At 36.0% G+C, this 16,139-nt stretch overlaps 1 protein-coding gene across 4 annotated transcripts in view; it reads right to left on the bottom strand.

Annotated features, from left to right (window-relative positions):
* The window catches only part of CBFA2T2 (CBFA2/RUNX1 partner transcriptional co-repressor 2), a 141,659-nt gene that overhangs the window by 42,426 nt on the left and 83,094 nt on the right, over positions 1-16,139 (bottom strand). The window lies entirely within an intron of this gene.

Here is a 16,139-nt window from a genome sequence, read left to right as displayed (position 1 = left end):
GTTGAATGAACTGGGATATAATGCTTTGCCTCATCCCCCACTGACCTCTGGCCATCCAATTACCACTTCAAGCATCGACAACTTTTTGCAGGGAAAATGCTTTCACAATCAGCAGGAGGCGGAAAATGCTTTCCAAGAGTTGCTCGAATCCTGAAGCACCGATTTTTATGCTACAGGACTAAACAAACTTCTTCCTCTTAGGCAAATACGTGTTGATTGTAATGGTTCCTATTCTGATTAATAAACATGTGTTTGAGCCCGGTTACAATAATTTAAAATTCATGTTCTGAATCTGTAATTACTTTTGTACCAACCTAATACCAACATATCTACCTAGAGGACTGAGAAGTTATGAAAATGATTACTGAGTATAATAGGCTGAATGGTGGCTGCCCAAAATATGTCCACCTCTTAATTCCTTGAACTGTGAATGTTTCCTTATTTGGAAAAAAAAGGTCCTTGAAGATGTAACTAAGGATCTTGAGGGAAGGAGATTATCCTGGATTATCTGAGTAGTTTCTAAATCCAATATGATGTCCTCATAAGAGGATGATGTAAGAGGAGGGAAAACACAGACAGAGGGAAGTCTACCTGAAGACAGACCTAGGCCCACAGAGAGAACACCATGTGACAATGGAGGCAGAGACTGGAACAGTGCCATCTGCAAGCTAAAGAATGCCAAGAACTGTCCGTAACTACCTGAAATTAGAAGACACGGATAAAAAAGATTCTTTCTCTGAGGCCAAGAATGAATCAATTCTGCTGATACCTTGATTTTGGACATCTGGCCTCTTGAACTGTGAGAGAATAGTATTGTTTTAAGTCACTCAGTTTGTGGGACTTTGCTATGGCAATCCTAGGAATCTAAGGCAAGGCAGCAAGGTCAAGGGATTATGTGACACAAAGGTTAACAGTGAGAACAGTGGCTGGGAAAGAAAGAAACCAGGTTAAGAATTCAGCTTATCTCAACTGCATTCTTTCCTGACTTCTTATAAATTAATCAAAGTAGTGGGGGGTGGGTAGCTAATACGGGACTATCCAGACAAGTGAACATCAACTGCATGGCATGGAAACAGAATCACAGCCGGCTGTATATAAATTACTATGGATGATGAAATACATGTTTACATATAACTACTCTAAGTAAGAAAAAAGAGTGGAGACAACATTTCTGATACCAGGCATGTCATTTATGATGAGTGTCCAAAAAATAAAATAAAAGTAGAGGTGACCCTAAACACAGGTCACTTCATCCACAAGGACAAATTATAGCTTTTTGATAATACTCGATGGCAACAAATCCCAGAAAATCAGATTGGGTAGATTAAACTTGACATTAGAATTAGGTCTGAGCTAATATGAATAGGACTTGAAGAGTAATGTTCTAATACCTTCAGAGAGTTATTTTTCCCATTAAAGGAAGCTTGTTACCTACTTAGTTAAAAATAGGGTTAGGGCTACCATAATAACCTTTAAGTTGAGCTATGTTCCTCTCAGCAATTCCAAGTTTTTCACTTAAGTACCATGCACTTATTCTCTAATAACTGCTAAATTCAAAATACAAGAAATAGAGAAATGAGAATATTACATCAAAGTTTTCCTTCAATGAGATCATAGCTATAAATACATCTAAAAACATTCATGACACTGGCAAAAAGGGCACTTTCTCATGAAGAAAATATCCCCCCAAAGAATTTTTCTACTTAGTTTGCAGTGGCCACATTTTGGGGAGAGAGAAAATGAATACGTAAAGCCAATCAGGGTAGCAATCCCAAGTTACAAATCCCCTGACAAAAATGTGCAGCTCTCTGAGAGCCATGTGGGCAATACTCTGCCAGCCCTTCCATCTCTCTGTCCGGGACATTTTCACTATAAAATTGATGGTCGTCCTGTCTGATTAGTGGACTAATTAGCTATCACGTTTGCCTTTTTCTTCTTGACAGTGTTTTCTCAATGCCCTTCAGAGCGCAGCTGACATGCTTCCAGCTCTTCCATCTGGGCCCAGCTTCTGGAGGGTGAGCGGAGAAAAGAAGGAAGGAGCTGACAGTTGTCTCGCACTGTTATGTGTTGTGTACAATGTGCAACAACCTAGAGGGAGCCTTTCTTCAGACCACCTGCCTTTACAGCAAGGGCGCCAAAGGCCCGAGGAGGGCTCAGCAGTGAGATGTGTTTTAGCACTAAGCACTTGGCAGAATGAAAACTCAGGGTAGCCCAACTAAAGAACACTGAATTATAAACCAACTGAAAGCTTAGAAAATGGGAAAAACCCAAACTCCAGAGTGTCATTTATAGGTTAAAACTACTTGTCCTTTATTCACATCACTACTCACAAACCTGCAACACTAGTGATATGCCTCAGGTTTCAGGCAACAACACTGTCTGGCAGGAAGAGTATGGGTACAGAAATGGAGAGGTTTGGTGTGAACCGTCATTCTAACAGCCTGCATGAATTTTATTAAATCACTTCACTTTTCTGGGCCTCATCCTGTTGTAAGGATTAGAGATAATGCTAGTGTTGGATATAAAGAGGGTACTTTAAGAAAGAATACTAGTGATGATTAAAAAACATGAAGACTAGTGCCTCATTTTATCACTTAACTTGCCTTGTGACTATGACCAATATTCACATTTGTTCTCACAGAAAATGAGTATACCATCAACAGTCCATGCGACCTCAGTGATACTGTATGGAAAAAATCTAAGAATTAACAGTTGCAAAAGCACCAGGTATAATGTAAGATGATGTTGTGTTGGAAGCTGGGTAGCAAGACTGCACTTGATAACATGAGAGCCTATCCTGGTTCATAATCTGATAAATCCAGCAGTTGTTCAGATGGTGGATAAGGAGTATATTCCAAAGTAGGCATTTAAACACTCTGCTTGGTGGCCAATCACTTTTAGAGTGACATCATTTCTGAATTTTTTTTAAACTGATGTTTATAAAACATCTAGCTAGATCCCTTGAAAGAATCAACTATATTTTGAGCTCTTTTCAATTCCAGAGAAACTTAAAAGTTCAAACAGAAGAAATTCTATTTTTTAAACTGTCTTGAGTCCATAAACACCACTGCCTGAACCATTAAAGAGACAAAGTATTCAGTCCTAGAAAATTAAATTAACCCTTAGTTTTATCAACTAGATCTTAAACACAGATTCTAAAGTTCAATGTAATTATTCAGTCACTCTATGAGTTTGTGCTTTGATTATTGAAAATATCTGAATATATTGGAAATGTGATTGCATGAATTTGCAAAATCACTGATGCTTCACCACCTAACAACATAAAGCCAAACAACTTGAGCTAAAGAAGAAGGACAAACATGGGAAAATATGTCTGGGTAAGGATTTTACCCCTCCATTGTGAAAGATGCTACAAAAACAGAAAAATGACAAAAGAGAACAAATAATAAATGGTTCTCTGTGTGCAGGTACTGTGATATTTCCCCCCCTCACATAAGGAGTTGAAGAATCAAACATGAAACTAAAGGGCAGAATTATTCTGTAGCTTTAAGAGAAAGTAATGCTAAACACAAACATAAACATCCTGTGTAACTAAGTTCTACTTGGGAAGAATCTTGTATGATAAACTGCCCACAAATGAGGGCATTTACAAGTCATTATAAACTGCTTTTCCATTAGTGTTTTTTTTTAATTACAGTTTTTAAAAAATTACTTTGAGGTTGACGAAGAAGCAATAAATACAAGAAGTATATATAAGAGAGAAGACAAATACAACTATGTGAGGGGAAGGAGTGCCCACAAACAACTGGAAAGAGGTGGAAATCCCAGAGCTGCAAAGGGGAAGGAAATTTAGGTGAAAGAAGGCGAGCTTGATGTGAAGGATGCTCTGTCACTTACTTGCTGTGTGACTATGGTTTCTGTGACATATCCCCTCCCAATAACCTTGTTAATGATCTTACTTGGCCACTGAGATGTTTATCTATGCTAAGTTCTGGAGAGTAGAAGATATGGTCAAGTGCTCCTGATTATCATCTCTAAGAAAAATAAGCTGAATATAGATCTTACTATACTATAGTTATACTTTCTTACTATAAAGAAAGCTGAGCGCCAAAGAATTATTGCTTTTGAACTGTGGTGTTAGAGAAAACTCTTGAGAGTCCCTTGGACTGCAAGGAGATCCAACCAGTTCATCCTAAAGGAGATCAGTCCTGGGTGTTCATTGGAAGGACTGATGCTGAAGCTGAAACTCCAATACTTTGGCCACCTCGTGCGAAGAGTTGACTCATTTGAAAAGACCCTGATGCTAGGAATGATTGAAGGCGGGAGAAGGGGACAACAGAGGATGAGATGGTTGGATGCCATCACCGACTCAATGGATATGAGTTTGAGTAAACTCATGATGTTGGTGATGGACAGGGAGGCCTGGCATGCTGTAGTCCATGGAGTCGCAAAGAGTTGGACACAACTGAGTGACTGAACTGAACTAAACTGATAGATCTCTCAGATGAATAGCACAGGAATACTGATCATTCCAAACAGGGTGAACCAAGGAAGTCATTACCAGTTCTTGAAAACAAATCAGATTCCTAACTAAGAAACAACTGTCATAGTTTAAACAGAACTATTTGGGGGAGGGCGGGAGGTGGGCAGAGGTTAGGTAGATAATTTTCTTTTTTGTATGTATAAGCATAAATTTATATGGTTCAAAAATTAATATATGATATAGAAAGAAATACTCCCTGCTCCTGTCCCTATATACCCCACACCTCATCCAAAACTACTTAAATCTGTTTCTTGTATATCTACCCATTCTTTCTACAAATGAGATAATCCCCAAACATGTAAGAGCCTAACCTAATGAGTATGATCTGTAGTTAACTGCTTGCAGACATGAATACATGAGCACATGCAAGAACAGAACCTCCTGTCTCATAGATTTATAAGCCATTAAGTTTTAGCATGGTTTGTTGTAGCAATAAACCAATAGGCAACTGATCTATACCACATACAAACTGTATTGCTCGTTGTTTTTTTGTTTCATTTTATAATTTAACAGTATGTTCTGAAAGTTCTAATTCCACAACTTTTATTTTTAATAAACAAATGAATGATGGGTGGGGGAGGGATAAACTAGGAAATTGGGATTGACATATACACACTACTATATATAAATACATATAGTATATTTAAATACTTATAGTACATAGCCTAGTATAAATATATACTGTATAACTAACAAGAACCTACTATATATAGCACAAGGAGCTCTACCCAATACTCTGTAATAACCTATATGGGAAGAGAATCTAAAAAAGACTGTATATAAGTATAGGTATAACTGATTGACTTTGCTGTACAACAGAAACACAACACTGTAAGTTAACTATACTGTAATAAAAATTAAAAAAAAAAATCAATTCATGACAGTTCATTGTGGGAGCATACCACAATTCTCAAACAATTCTCTACTGATATATAACTGAACTATTTGCAATCATTTGTAGCTGAATTTTGAGGTGCTCTAGTTTCTGTAATACCAACTGTCTTGTATTTGTAAGACTCTGGGAAAGAGAAAAAGAAGACAGGACCCTGAGTTACAGGAAAGACAAATATATTTAAATGTGTACAAAATACTAAGAAAATAAAGAAGTAGAAGCATTGCTTAATTCATGAAGGCCAGGGAAGTCTTTACAAGTTTACTGGGAAGGCTACATGGGCTGTCCAGGCAGCACATCTGGACAAAAAGCATGACGTGTATGGTCTGAATGCTGCCCCAAAAGTCAGTATCAGACCAAGGAAAAAATCAGGAAAAAGATTTTCTTGACCACTATTTCTCTTTATGTCAAGCATAGGTAAATGTTCTAAATGTGTAACTATCAGGTAAGAAGCATTTCCAAAACTGAGTATTTTAATCTTTTAAAGATCATGGAAAGAACATCAAAATTACTGTTGCACTTATAGGCTTATAAGGCTTAAGGATAAGCATTTCCCATTCTTGTAGCTCTGCCACAAACCTGACAGTGTATTCAACTTTCTAACAACATGCAGGCTTCATATGCAGCGATAGCCAGGAATAATTGTTTACAATGAGAGATAATTTATTATTCAACAAAAACAGAGGCATAAGTATTCAGGTAAAGAAACTACCATAAAGTATTTTACAAGGGACTTTGAAAACAGAACCCAACTGAAACAAAATAAATGCTTTACCATATACTAATGATAGGGATTGAAAAAAACAGATGTTTCCATTCCACATTCATAAATACATTGAAAATTTAATTTAACACATTTTCTACAGTCAGGGATCAGCAAACTTTCTGTAAAGGGCAAGACAGTAAATATTTTTGGCATTTTGAGCCATATGGTCTCTGTCACAACTATGCAACTCTGCTGTGGTGGCACAGTAGACAATATACAAAGAACTGGGCTGTGTTCCAATAAAACTTTATTTGCAAAACCAGGCAGTGGGCCACAGTTTACTGATCTCTACTATGGTTGATTAAAAACTGGAAAAATTCAAATGCCTAATTCTTAGTTTATTTTTTATTCCTATGCCTGTAAACCTTTCTGTAAAAAAGCACATCCACCAAAGTGGTTCATCTGAATAATGTTTTATTTTCTAAAGCCTGGATGTAAAGAGACTTCTAGTATTGACAATGAAAGAAAGTAACATATAAAAATTACTTTAAAACAGAAAAAAAATTATTTAAAGACAGAACACTAACAACATGAAGCTGAAGAGCCACAAAAAGGAGGCTAGTTATCTGATGTTCTTCCAAAATTCAGACAGACCTAAATGGAGAACCTCAAAGATGACCAGCATACCTATGAAGGACCACTTCCTTCATGACTATGCTTATTTCCTTCTTAGTCATCTCTCCTTTCTGTCTTCAACTAGCGCCATCTGACACCAGAAACAAAGATAACCCAGAACATATAAATAACTCTAACAACTTGATGATAACAAACAACCCAATTTTAAGAATGCACAAAAAGATTTGAAGGAACAATTCTCAAAGAAGATATATAAATGGCTGGTGAGGACATAAAAAGGTGTAAGATATACTAGCCATCAAAGAAAGACAAATTGTAACATATCAACGAAAAGGTATGTACTACCATCCAACAACATGGACGAATACCAGAAGCATTAGGCTAAGTGAAAGATGCCAGACACACAACGAAACTATATACTGTAGTTTCCTATTTATATGAAACTTCAGACAAGACAGAATTAGTGACAAAAAACAGATCAGTGCCTGGTACTGATGGGAAGAAACTGACCACAGAAGGGCACATTAGGAGGCATGATCAATCTTTCTATGGTGATGGAAATATTCCATATCTTGATAATACCAATGTTAAAATAACTACATACAACAGCTAAAACTCAAATTTTTTACATTAAATGGGTGTATTTTATTATGTATAAATTATCTCACAATAAAGCTAAGAAAATTAGCAAACCAAATCCAGTAATGTATTTTTTTAAAATTACAATCAAGCTGAGTTTATCTAAGAATGTAAGGATAATTTAATATTAGAAAGTCCAATAATTCACCACATTAACAGATTTTTGAAAAACACCTTAGAAAGAATGAAATAATGCAATTTTCAGTGACATGGATAGACCTAGAGATTGCCACAGTACTGAAATCAAAGACAAATATCATGATATCACTTATATGTGGAATCTAAAAAATGACACAAATGATCTTATTTACAAAATAGAAAATAGTCACTGATGTAGAAAACAAACTTATGGTATCCAAGGGGAATGGGATAAACTGGGATAATGGAATTGACATATACACACTACTAAACATAAGACAGATGACTAATAAGAACCTACAGTATAGCACAGTGAACTCTACTCTATACTCTGTAATAACCTATATGGGGAAAGAATCTAAAGAAGAGTGGATGTATAAATGTAACTGATTCACTCTGCTGCATAGCAGAAACTAACACAACTGTGTACATCAACTATACTCCAATAAAAATTAATTTTAAAAAATCCCACTAAACCCACCTTAAGATCACTCTATAATTACACAAAAGCACTCAATAAAACCCAGTTCCATTTATAAATATGAATAAAACCAGCAATAGAAGATCAGTTCCTTAGGGTCTCCTCTAAAAACCCATATACTTATTGGTGAAATATAAGCATCGCCTTTCAACTCTGAAAGAAAAAGATGTCCATTATCAATGCTTCTTTTCGATAGTTACTCAAGAGTTAAGCCATAGTAGGAATCCCCGGTGGCTCAGCAGTAAAGAATCCACTTGCAATGCAGGAGGCCACCTGCCATGCAGGAGAAGTGGGTTCGATTCCTGGGTCAGGAAGATCCCTTGGAAAAGGAAATGGTAACCCACTCTAGCATTCTTGCCTGGGAAATCCCATGGATAGAGGAGCCTGGCAACCTACAGTCCATGGGGTTGCAAGAGTCATACATGACTTAGTGACTAAAACACCACCACCACAAGTCATGGCAGCAGGACTGTTAGCCAACCATAATGGGTATAAGGATTGGAAAGAAAGAAATAAAATGATCCTTTTGCACACACAGGATAACTTTCTATGTCGACCTAAGAGACTCTACCACCCAGTATTAGAAAAAAACATGCAGGTTTAGCAAGGGTGCTAGATAAAAGCCTAATATTTTAAAAATTTAATTGCATTCCTGGGCTTCCCTGGTGGCTCAGTGGTAAAGAATCTGCCTGCCAATGCAAGAGACACAGGTTTGATCCCTGGTCCAGGCAGATCCCATGTGCAACAGACCAACCAAGCCCGTATGCCACAACTGTTGAGCCTGTGCTCTGGAGCCCGGGAATCACAACCACTGCGCCCACATGCTGCAACTACGAAAAGCCAGTATGCCCTACAACCTGTAGTCTGCAACAAGAGACGCCGTTGCACTGTAACTAAGAGTAGGCCCTGCTCACTCCAACTAGAGAAAACTCTGTGCAGCAAAGATGACCCAGAATAGCCAAAAATAAATAAATAGCTTTAAAAGTTACATTCCTATACACCAGCAAATAAACAGTAATTTCAGAAAGATAAGAATACACAACAAAAATTATAAACCACCTAGAAATAAACATAACTCAAGATACATAAAATCTTTATAAAGAATATAAGTAGGCTGAAAGACATGAAAGGAGACAAATAATTGGAAAGATCTGTCATGCTTATGGATGAAAAACTCACTATCACTAATATTCTCTCTTCATTTTAATGAATAAGTTCAACATAAATCTTAATACATGCCAGCAAGACTTTTGGTATAACTTGATGAGCTATTACTAAAATTTACAAAATTTACATACATTAAATGTCCAGCAACAGAGAATAGACAATTGTGGCTTATTCATAAAAAACAGTGAAGACTGTTAAAATAAGTGAACTAATTAAAGCTCTGTGTATTGAAAAGCTAAATCCCCAAACAGTGTAGCCATACTTGCTAAAGAGTATGTTGTATGAAAAATAGGGACAGTAGGATACTTGTATAAAAACCATTTAAAATTTATGTGTGATAAGGGATTGATTTATATTTACATATGGATATGTGGTAAAGTACTTTTTTTTTTAGTAAAGTACTTTTTTAAGCAAGGGAATAATAAACATAAAATTCAAGATGACTACTGCAAAGGGAGGAAAGGAATGGAATCAGGTACAGTCACAAACTGTAGTTCTAACATTTCACTGCTTCAAAAGATCTGAAGCAAATTATAAGACAAAACATTAAAATCTGACAAACAGTGGGTACATGGGTATTTGTTATATTCTGTTTTTTTCCTATTTTGTAAACTTGAAATATGTCCTAAGAAAAGAAAGATCATTAGCTACAGTTGGGGAAATAATGAGATCATAATACAGAAAGAGACTAACTTTCAAGGTTATTATAGTGGGAGACAATTGTGGCCTTGGATAGGAGTAGCAGTAGGAATGGAAAAATGGGGATAGATTTCAAAAATATTTAGAGTTACAATAAATAAGATTTGTTGGTTGTTTAGACAAATATCATATCATAGGATAGCACTTATATGTGGAATCTAAAATATGACACAAATGAACTTATTTATGAAACAGAAACAGACTCACAGACACAGAGAACAGACTTGTGGTGGCTAAGAGGGAGGAAATAAGGGGGAAGGATGGACTGGGAGTTTGGCAAACTATTGTACAGAGAATGGATAAACAACAAGGTCCTACTGTATAGCACAGGGAACTATATTCAATATCCTGTAATAAGCCATGATGGAAAAGAATATGAAAAAATATGTATGTGTAAAACTGAATCATTCTGCTATATACCAGAAACTAACACAACAATATAAATCACCTATACTTCAATGAAAAATAAATTTAAAAACAGGATAGTAAAAAAAAAAACAACAACAGGATAGTGACTATTTATACACTAAATACTCGTTCATACTTTAATAGTTTACTCACATCCTCTTCTTCAAGTTACTAATCAGGTTCTTTGGATTAGTCATAAAGTCAAACATTTATAGCATGTTTACAAGCTCCTCACTCTCACCATTTCCCACGTTCTGCAATTTGTCCATACTGTTTCATAGAACATTCTACTTTGCATTTCTCTGGTGATATTTTCAACTCCCAGCTCTGGACAGCCAGGGTCAGTCACCCATGTTCATCTTCTATTTACCAAAGCCTTTTTAGGGCAAATCCATTCTCAGGGAAAATATGAATAAGACAACAAAGGAGGGCAGAAAAAAGGACATGGTAAGAAAGGTGTTACTTCCCTACATTGGAATATTTTTAAAAAAAGTGTATGCATGCATGTTAAGCCACTTCAGTTTTGTCTGGCTCTTTGCGACCCTAAAAAGAGTGTATAGCTGATTTTTATGGAACTGTTCTTTCTGGCATGTTAGTTTGGCTGTCATAACAAAGTATCACAGACTGGGTAGCTTTAACAACAGAGACTTTTCTTTTCTCACAATTCAGGAAGCCAGAAGTTTGAGGTTTTGTCAGGGTTTTTTTTCCTGAAGACTCCCTCCTTTGTATCTCTCTCCTCCATGTGTCTTCACATGGTCTTTCTGAAGACATCTGTGCTTCCGAATTCCCTTATAAGGAGAGCAGTCATATTGCATTAGGGTCAAACTTAATAGTCTCATTTTAACTCAATTACCTCCTTAAAGACCCTACCTCCAAGTTCAGTCACATTCTGAAGTACTCGGGGTCTGGACTCCAACAAATACATTTTTAGGGTTCAGCCCTTTAAAAGTGGAGGGGGTTGAGCAACTTTTCCTGAACTGAATTTTAGTGTTCTCTCATTCATTCATTTGAAAATAGGTGAGTATCTATCCACAAAGTATCCTACTGCTGAGGACAGAGCTCAAGGAACAATTTTGATATTTTTAGCCTGTGCAACTGCAAGAATGGAGTTGCTATTTTCTGAGAAGGGGGAAAATGTGAAAAGAAGATGGGGTGGGAGGTATAGTTTGAGATCATAACTAACTTAGACATGCCTAGTAGATATTCAGATGGGGATGCTGGATAGGCAGGTGGATATAAAAGTCTGAAGATGAGGTGGGAAAGTGTGAGCTCGTGATTAAATGTTGTCAATTGATGATACACAGATGCTATTTAAAGCTTGAAATGATACAGTGAGTGAGTAAAGAACAAAGGTTCAAGAACTGACTTTTAGGTATTCTAATTTGGGGGATCATGCCAGATGAGAAGAAACTAAAAAAGGAGACAGAAAATGAGCAGCACTGTGTTGTCATTTTGCAGAACACCTTCAACTTATACAGAGCTCCATGTTGATTATATGTCAATGAAAATGAAAAGAAAATTAAGAAAAAAAAAAAAGAGAGAGAGAAAATGGGCAGCCAGGGAAAAGGGGAAAAAAACAGAAGTAAAGACTATAATCTTCCAAACTATAGACACTGTGAGTTTCAAAATTAAATATACAAATACTCATGTAGGAATACATTCTTTTAATAAACAAAAGGGACCTAACCAACTTAAAAACTCTTGCATAGCAAAGGAAAACTTAAGCAAACTGAAAAGACAACCAAAGAATGGGAGAAAATATTTGCAAACAATGCAACTGATAAGGGATTAATTTCAAAAATATACAGACAGTTCATACAATCTGACAACAAAAGAACAACCTAATTGAAAAATGGGCAGAAGACCTACAGAGACATTTCTCCAAAGAAGAAATACAGATAGCCAATAGGCACATTTAAAGATGCTCAACTAATTATTAGAGAAATGCAAGTCACAACTACAATGAGGCACCACCTCACTCCAGTCAGAGAGCCCTCATTAAGAAAGTCTACAAATAACAAATGCTGGAGAGGGTGTACAGAAAAGGGAATCCTACACTGTTAGTGGGAATATAAGTTCAAATGTAAGCTGCTGGTGGAAAAACAGTACGGAGCTTCCTCAGAAAACTAAAAGCAGAATTACCATATGATACAGCAATCCCATTCCTGGGAATATATCCAAACGAAACTATAATTCAAAAAGATTCATGCACCTCTATGTCCACTGAAGCACTGTTCACAATAGCCAAGACAAGGAAACAACCTAAACGTTCACTGACAGATGAATGGATAAAGAAGATGTGGTATACATATACAATGGAATACTACTCAGCCATAAAAAAGAACCAAATAACGCCATTTGCAGCAACATGGATGCAACTAGAGACTATCATACTAAAGTGAAGTAAGTGAGAAAGAGAAAGACAAGTACTATACAAGATCACTTAAATGTGGAATCTAAGAAACAGAAATCTAAGAAACATAATGAATAGACTGGTGGTTGCCGAGAGAGAGGGGTGTGAGAGAGGTTTGGATCAGGAGTTTGGGATTAGCAGATACAAACTGGTATAGAATAGGTAAACAATCAGGTCCTACTATACAGCACAGCAAGTTACAGCCAATATCCTGTGATAAATCATAATGGGAAAGAATATGAAAAAGAAGGTATATCAACATGCAACTTGGTTGTAGAGCAGTAATACATTATAATTCAAATATATTTAAATACAAAATAAATTTAAAAAAGAAAATACCTTTCAAAACCAAGTATTTTAAAACTTCGCCTTTTGTCAAACCATCAACAAACAAGAAAAAATTACAAAGAAGCCTAGAACAAATATATTATTTGTAGCAAAGGATACAAAGGCATTTAAGAGACTGTACACAAATCTCATTCCAAAACTTAACTGGAACAAGTCAAGCACAATGGCCAGTGCTTTAGGCCAGATCAAAAAGTAAATATATAATCGTCCTTCCTCTCCAAAATTAAGACTCTTAGTTGAATCAGAATATTTAACAAAGACCAAACGGCTAGTTTGCAGCAAAGGTAAGAAGAAAAGGACAGTCTGACAAACGGATCAAATTCCAAACCAGCTGAAGATTTAAGTCTTTATAGAATCAAAAGCAGGCTACTGTAGCCCAAAGAAGACTGGGCATGAAACTACAAGATGTGACTTTGAATCCTAATTATTATGCCAGTTTATCAACTGTGGGACCTTGTACAGTTCACTCCAGAGTCGTTTTCCTCATCTGTAACATGGGAGGGAGGTGTTGAAAAGCCAAAGAAGTAATAACTAAGAGAGTGCTCTGTTACACGACTCATGTATAAGATATCATTAGACAGCTATCCATCAGGAATGTATTAACAATCATTATACCACTGCATGTTGAAAGTAACTGAAAGGTCTCTTCCAATGCCAATGATTTAAAAAATTTAAGGATATGTTGTAACTGCCTGCCCACATCAAAACTGTGTTGATAACCTTAATGCAAGTTAAAAGTAGCAGCAACACAGCTGACTTGATAATGTAAATAGGGAAAAGTGAAATATGGATTGTTGCTTCTCAGCTTCAACAAATGTTTATTTGGAATAATAAAGTTATCTATTCCAACGGCACACCATCTGTTTCAAGTCTCCACCAAGTTAATATTTTTCACATGAACAGAATGACTTAAATTACATTTGATCAGCATTGTGCCTTGAGGTGAATGTTACCTCTATTATATACAATCTAAACCTCAACCTCTCAAGCTGGAATCAAGATTGCTCGGGAGAAATTTTAATAACCTCAGATATGCAGATGACACTACCCTAACAGAAGAAAGCAAAGAGAAACTAAAAAGCATTTTGATGAAGGTGAAATAGGACAGTGAAAAGGCTGGCTTAAAAGTCAATATTCAAAAAAACTAAGATCATGGCATCCAGTCCCATCACTTCATGGCAAACAGATGGGGAAAAAATGGAAAAAGTGACAGACTTTACTTTTCTGGGCTCCAAAATCACTATGGACAGTGACTGCAGCCATGAAATTTTTAATTTCACTCTCTCCTTGGAAGAAAAGCTATGACAAATCTAGACAGCATATTAAAAAGCAGAGACATCACTTTGCCAACAAGGGCCATCTAATCAAAGCTCTGGTTTTTCCAGTAATCATGTACGGATGTGAGAGTTGGACCATAAAGAAAGCTAAGTGCTGAGGAAATGATGCTTTCGAATTGGCTAAGTCAAAGATCTCTCTTGGTAAATGTCACATTGCACTTGCAAGTATATGGGTTATGTTCAAATATATTTTGATATTAATTTCTAACACAATCCCTCAGTGATATGAGAACAGACACTGAATGATTTTAATACCTTTAGACCATGAAATTTTTGCACCTTGTTTTGTGTCCCTGGGTATGTTACAGTGTCTCCGAGTTTATAGTCTATGAGAACTTGAAAAGAACTTGTGTCCTACTCTTGCATGAAAATTGTATAAATCTTAATTATGCTAAATTGGTTCATAGTGCTCTTCAGGTCTACTATATCCTTCTACTTCTCTGTATACTCATTCTATTAATTTTTGAGAGTTTGATATTGAAGCTCCAACTAAAAATCTTAATTTATCTACTTAAAAAAATAATTGTAATATATAGTGGAACTACATGTAACATTGTTCTGTGCTTTCTAAGTCTCCTGTAAATGTGTTACCATACTCTCATAATTTTAAAAAGAAAAAATGAAAATAAAAAAAGAAATTTAATTTTTTTCAATGAAGTTACTAGAAAATTTTACATTATGTGCCCCCTACTATAAGCCTACATGGTGTGTATTATATTTCAACTGGACAGCTCTGATGTAGAAATATGACTCAGCAAGAAAAAAAAAAACATGGTCTCTGGATTCAAACAGATTCATATTCAAACTGAGGTTCTGCTACTTTTATAACTCTTTAATAGTAGGAATAGTTCTTCCTGAAAAGTCTCAGTTTCCTTGTTTATAAAATGCTGTCAATACTGTACAGCTGCTGGGGCTGCTGTTGACAAGCGAATGAAATAAAAATCGAAAAATCTAGCACAAACCGCATGCCACAAAAAGAAACTCAATTAGAGAGAAATCTGGACAATAATGACCTAGCACTGTTTGGGCTGATCAATTAAGGGCAGGATAATTTTGGGAATTCCCTGGTTCAATCCCTGGTTGGAGAACTACAATTCCGGCCCACAAGCCATCATGGCCAAAAAAAAAAAAAAGAAGGCGGGGGGATAGTTTTGATTTATTGCTCCTTTTTAGTTCCTTTAAGCTCAAAATAAAGAGAATTTATACTAACTGATCATTTTATGGGCCTAAATTTTAAAAAATGTAGTAAGATATACATGTAAACAAGATGTTTTATTTTAACGCATCTGGCAGAAACAGAATCAAGACTAATAGCCCCACAATGGGTAAAGACTAAACGGGGTGTTTCCTCAGCCTCCTCGTGATCTTTGTGTCTGGGCATTTGACTTCTATCCCAGAAGTTCTATATCAGATTTATTCACTTGTGTGTTTCCCACAGACCCAAACTGTCCTCTGTTTGTCTTCACCATCAATAAGTTTCAGCTCTAATTAAAGCCATACATTATGCATTTACACCCTTTAAGTTTCTATCAACAACAAACTTGCTTTTTATTTGTTTCTACTAGAAATAGGTCTTCAGTTTAATCGAACACTTTTTTTATGTGGGGAAGGGATCTATTTATAGAATTTTTTTTTTCTCCTTGAAGACCTTAATGTCAAACCATCCCTACATGATGCAATCACTTTGCTTGATTAGGGTGTACTGTTATTACTCTTAAATACAGTGTTGTTCTTTATAATAAACCGAGGAATAAAGAAAAAGATCATGCAG

The sequence above is a fragment of the Dama dama genome, chromosome 23, assembly GCF_033118175.1.
Source record: "Dama dama isolate Ldn47 chromosome 23, ASM3311817v1, whole genome shotgun sequence".
NCBI lineage: Eukaryota > Metazoa > Chordata > Mammalia > Artiodactyla > Cervidae > Dama > Dama dama.
The sequence above is the reverse complement of the archived record's forward strand: the minus strand, read 5'-3'. Positions and strand labels throughout refer to the sequence as shown.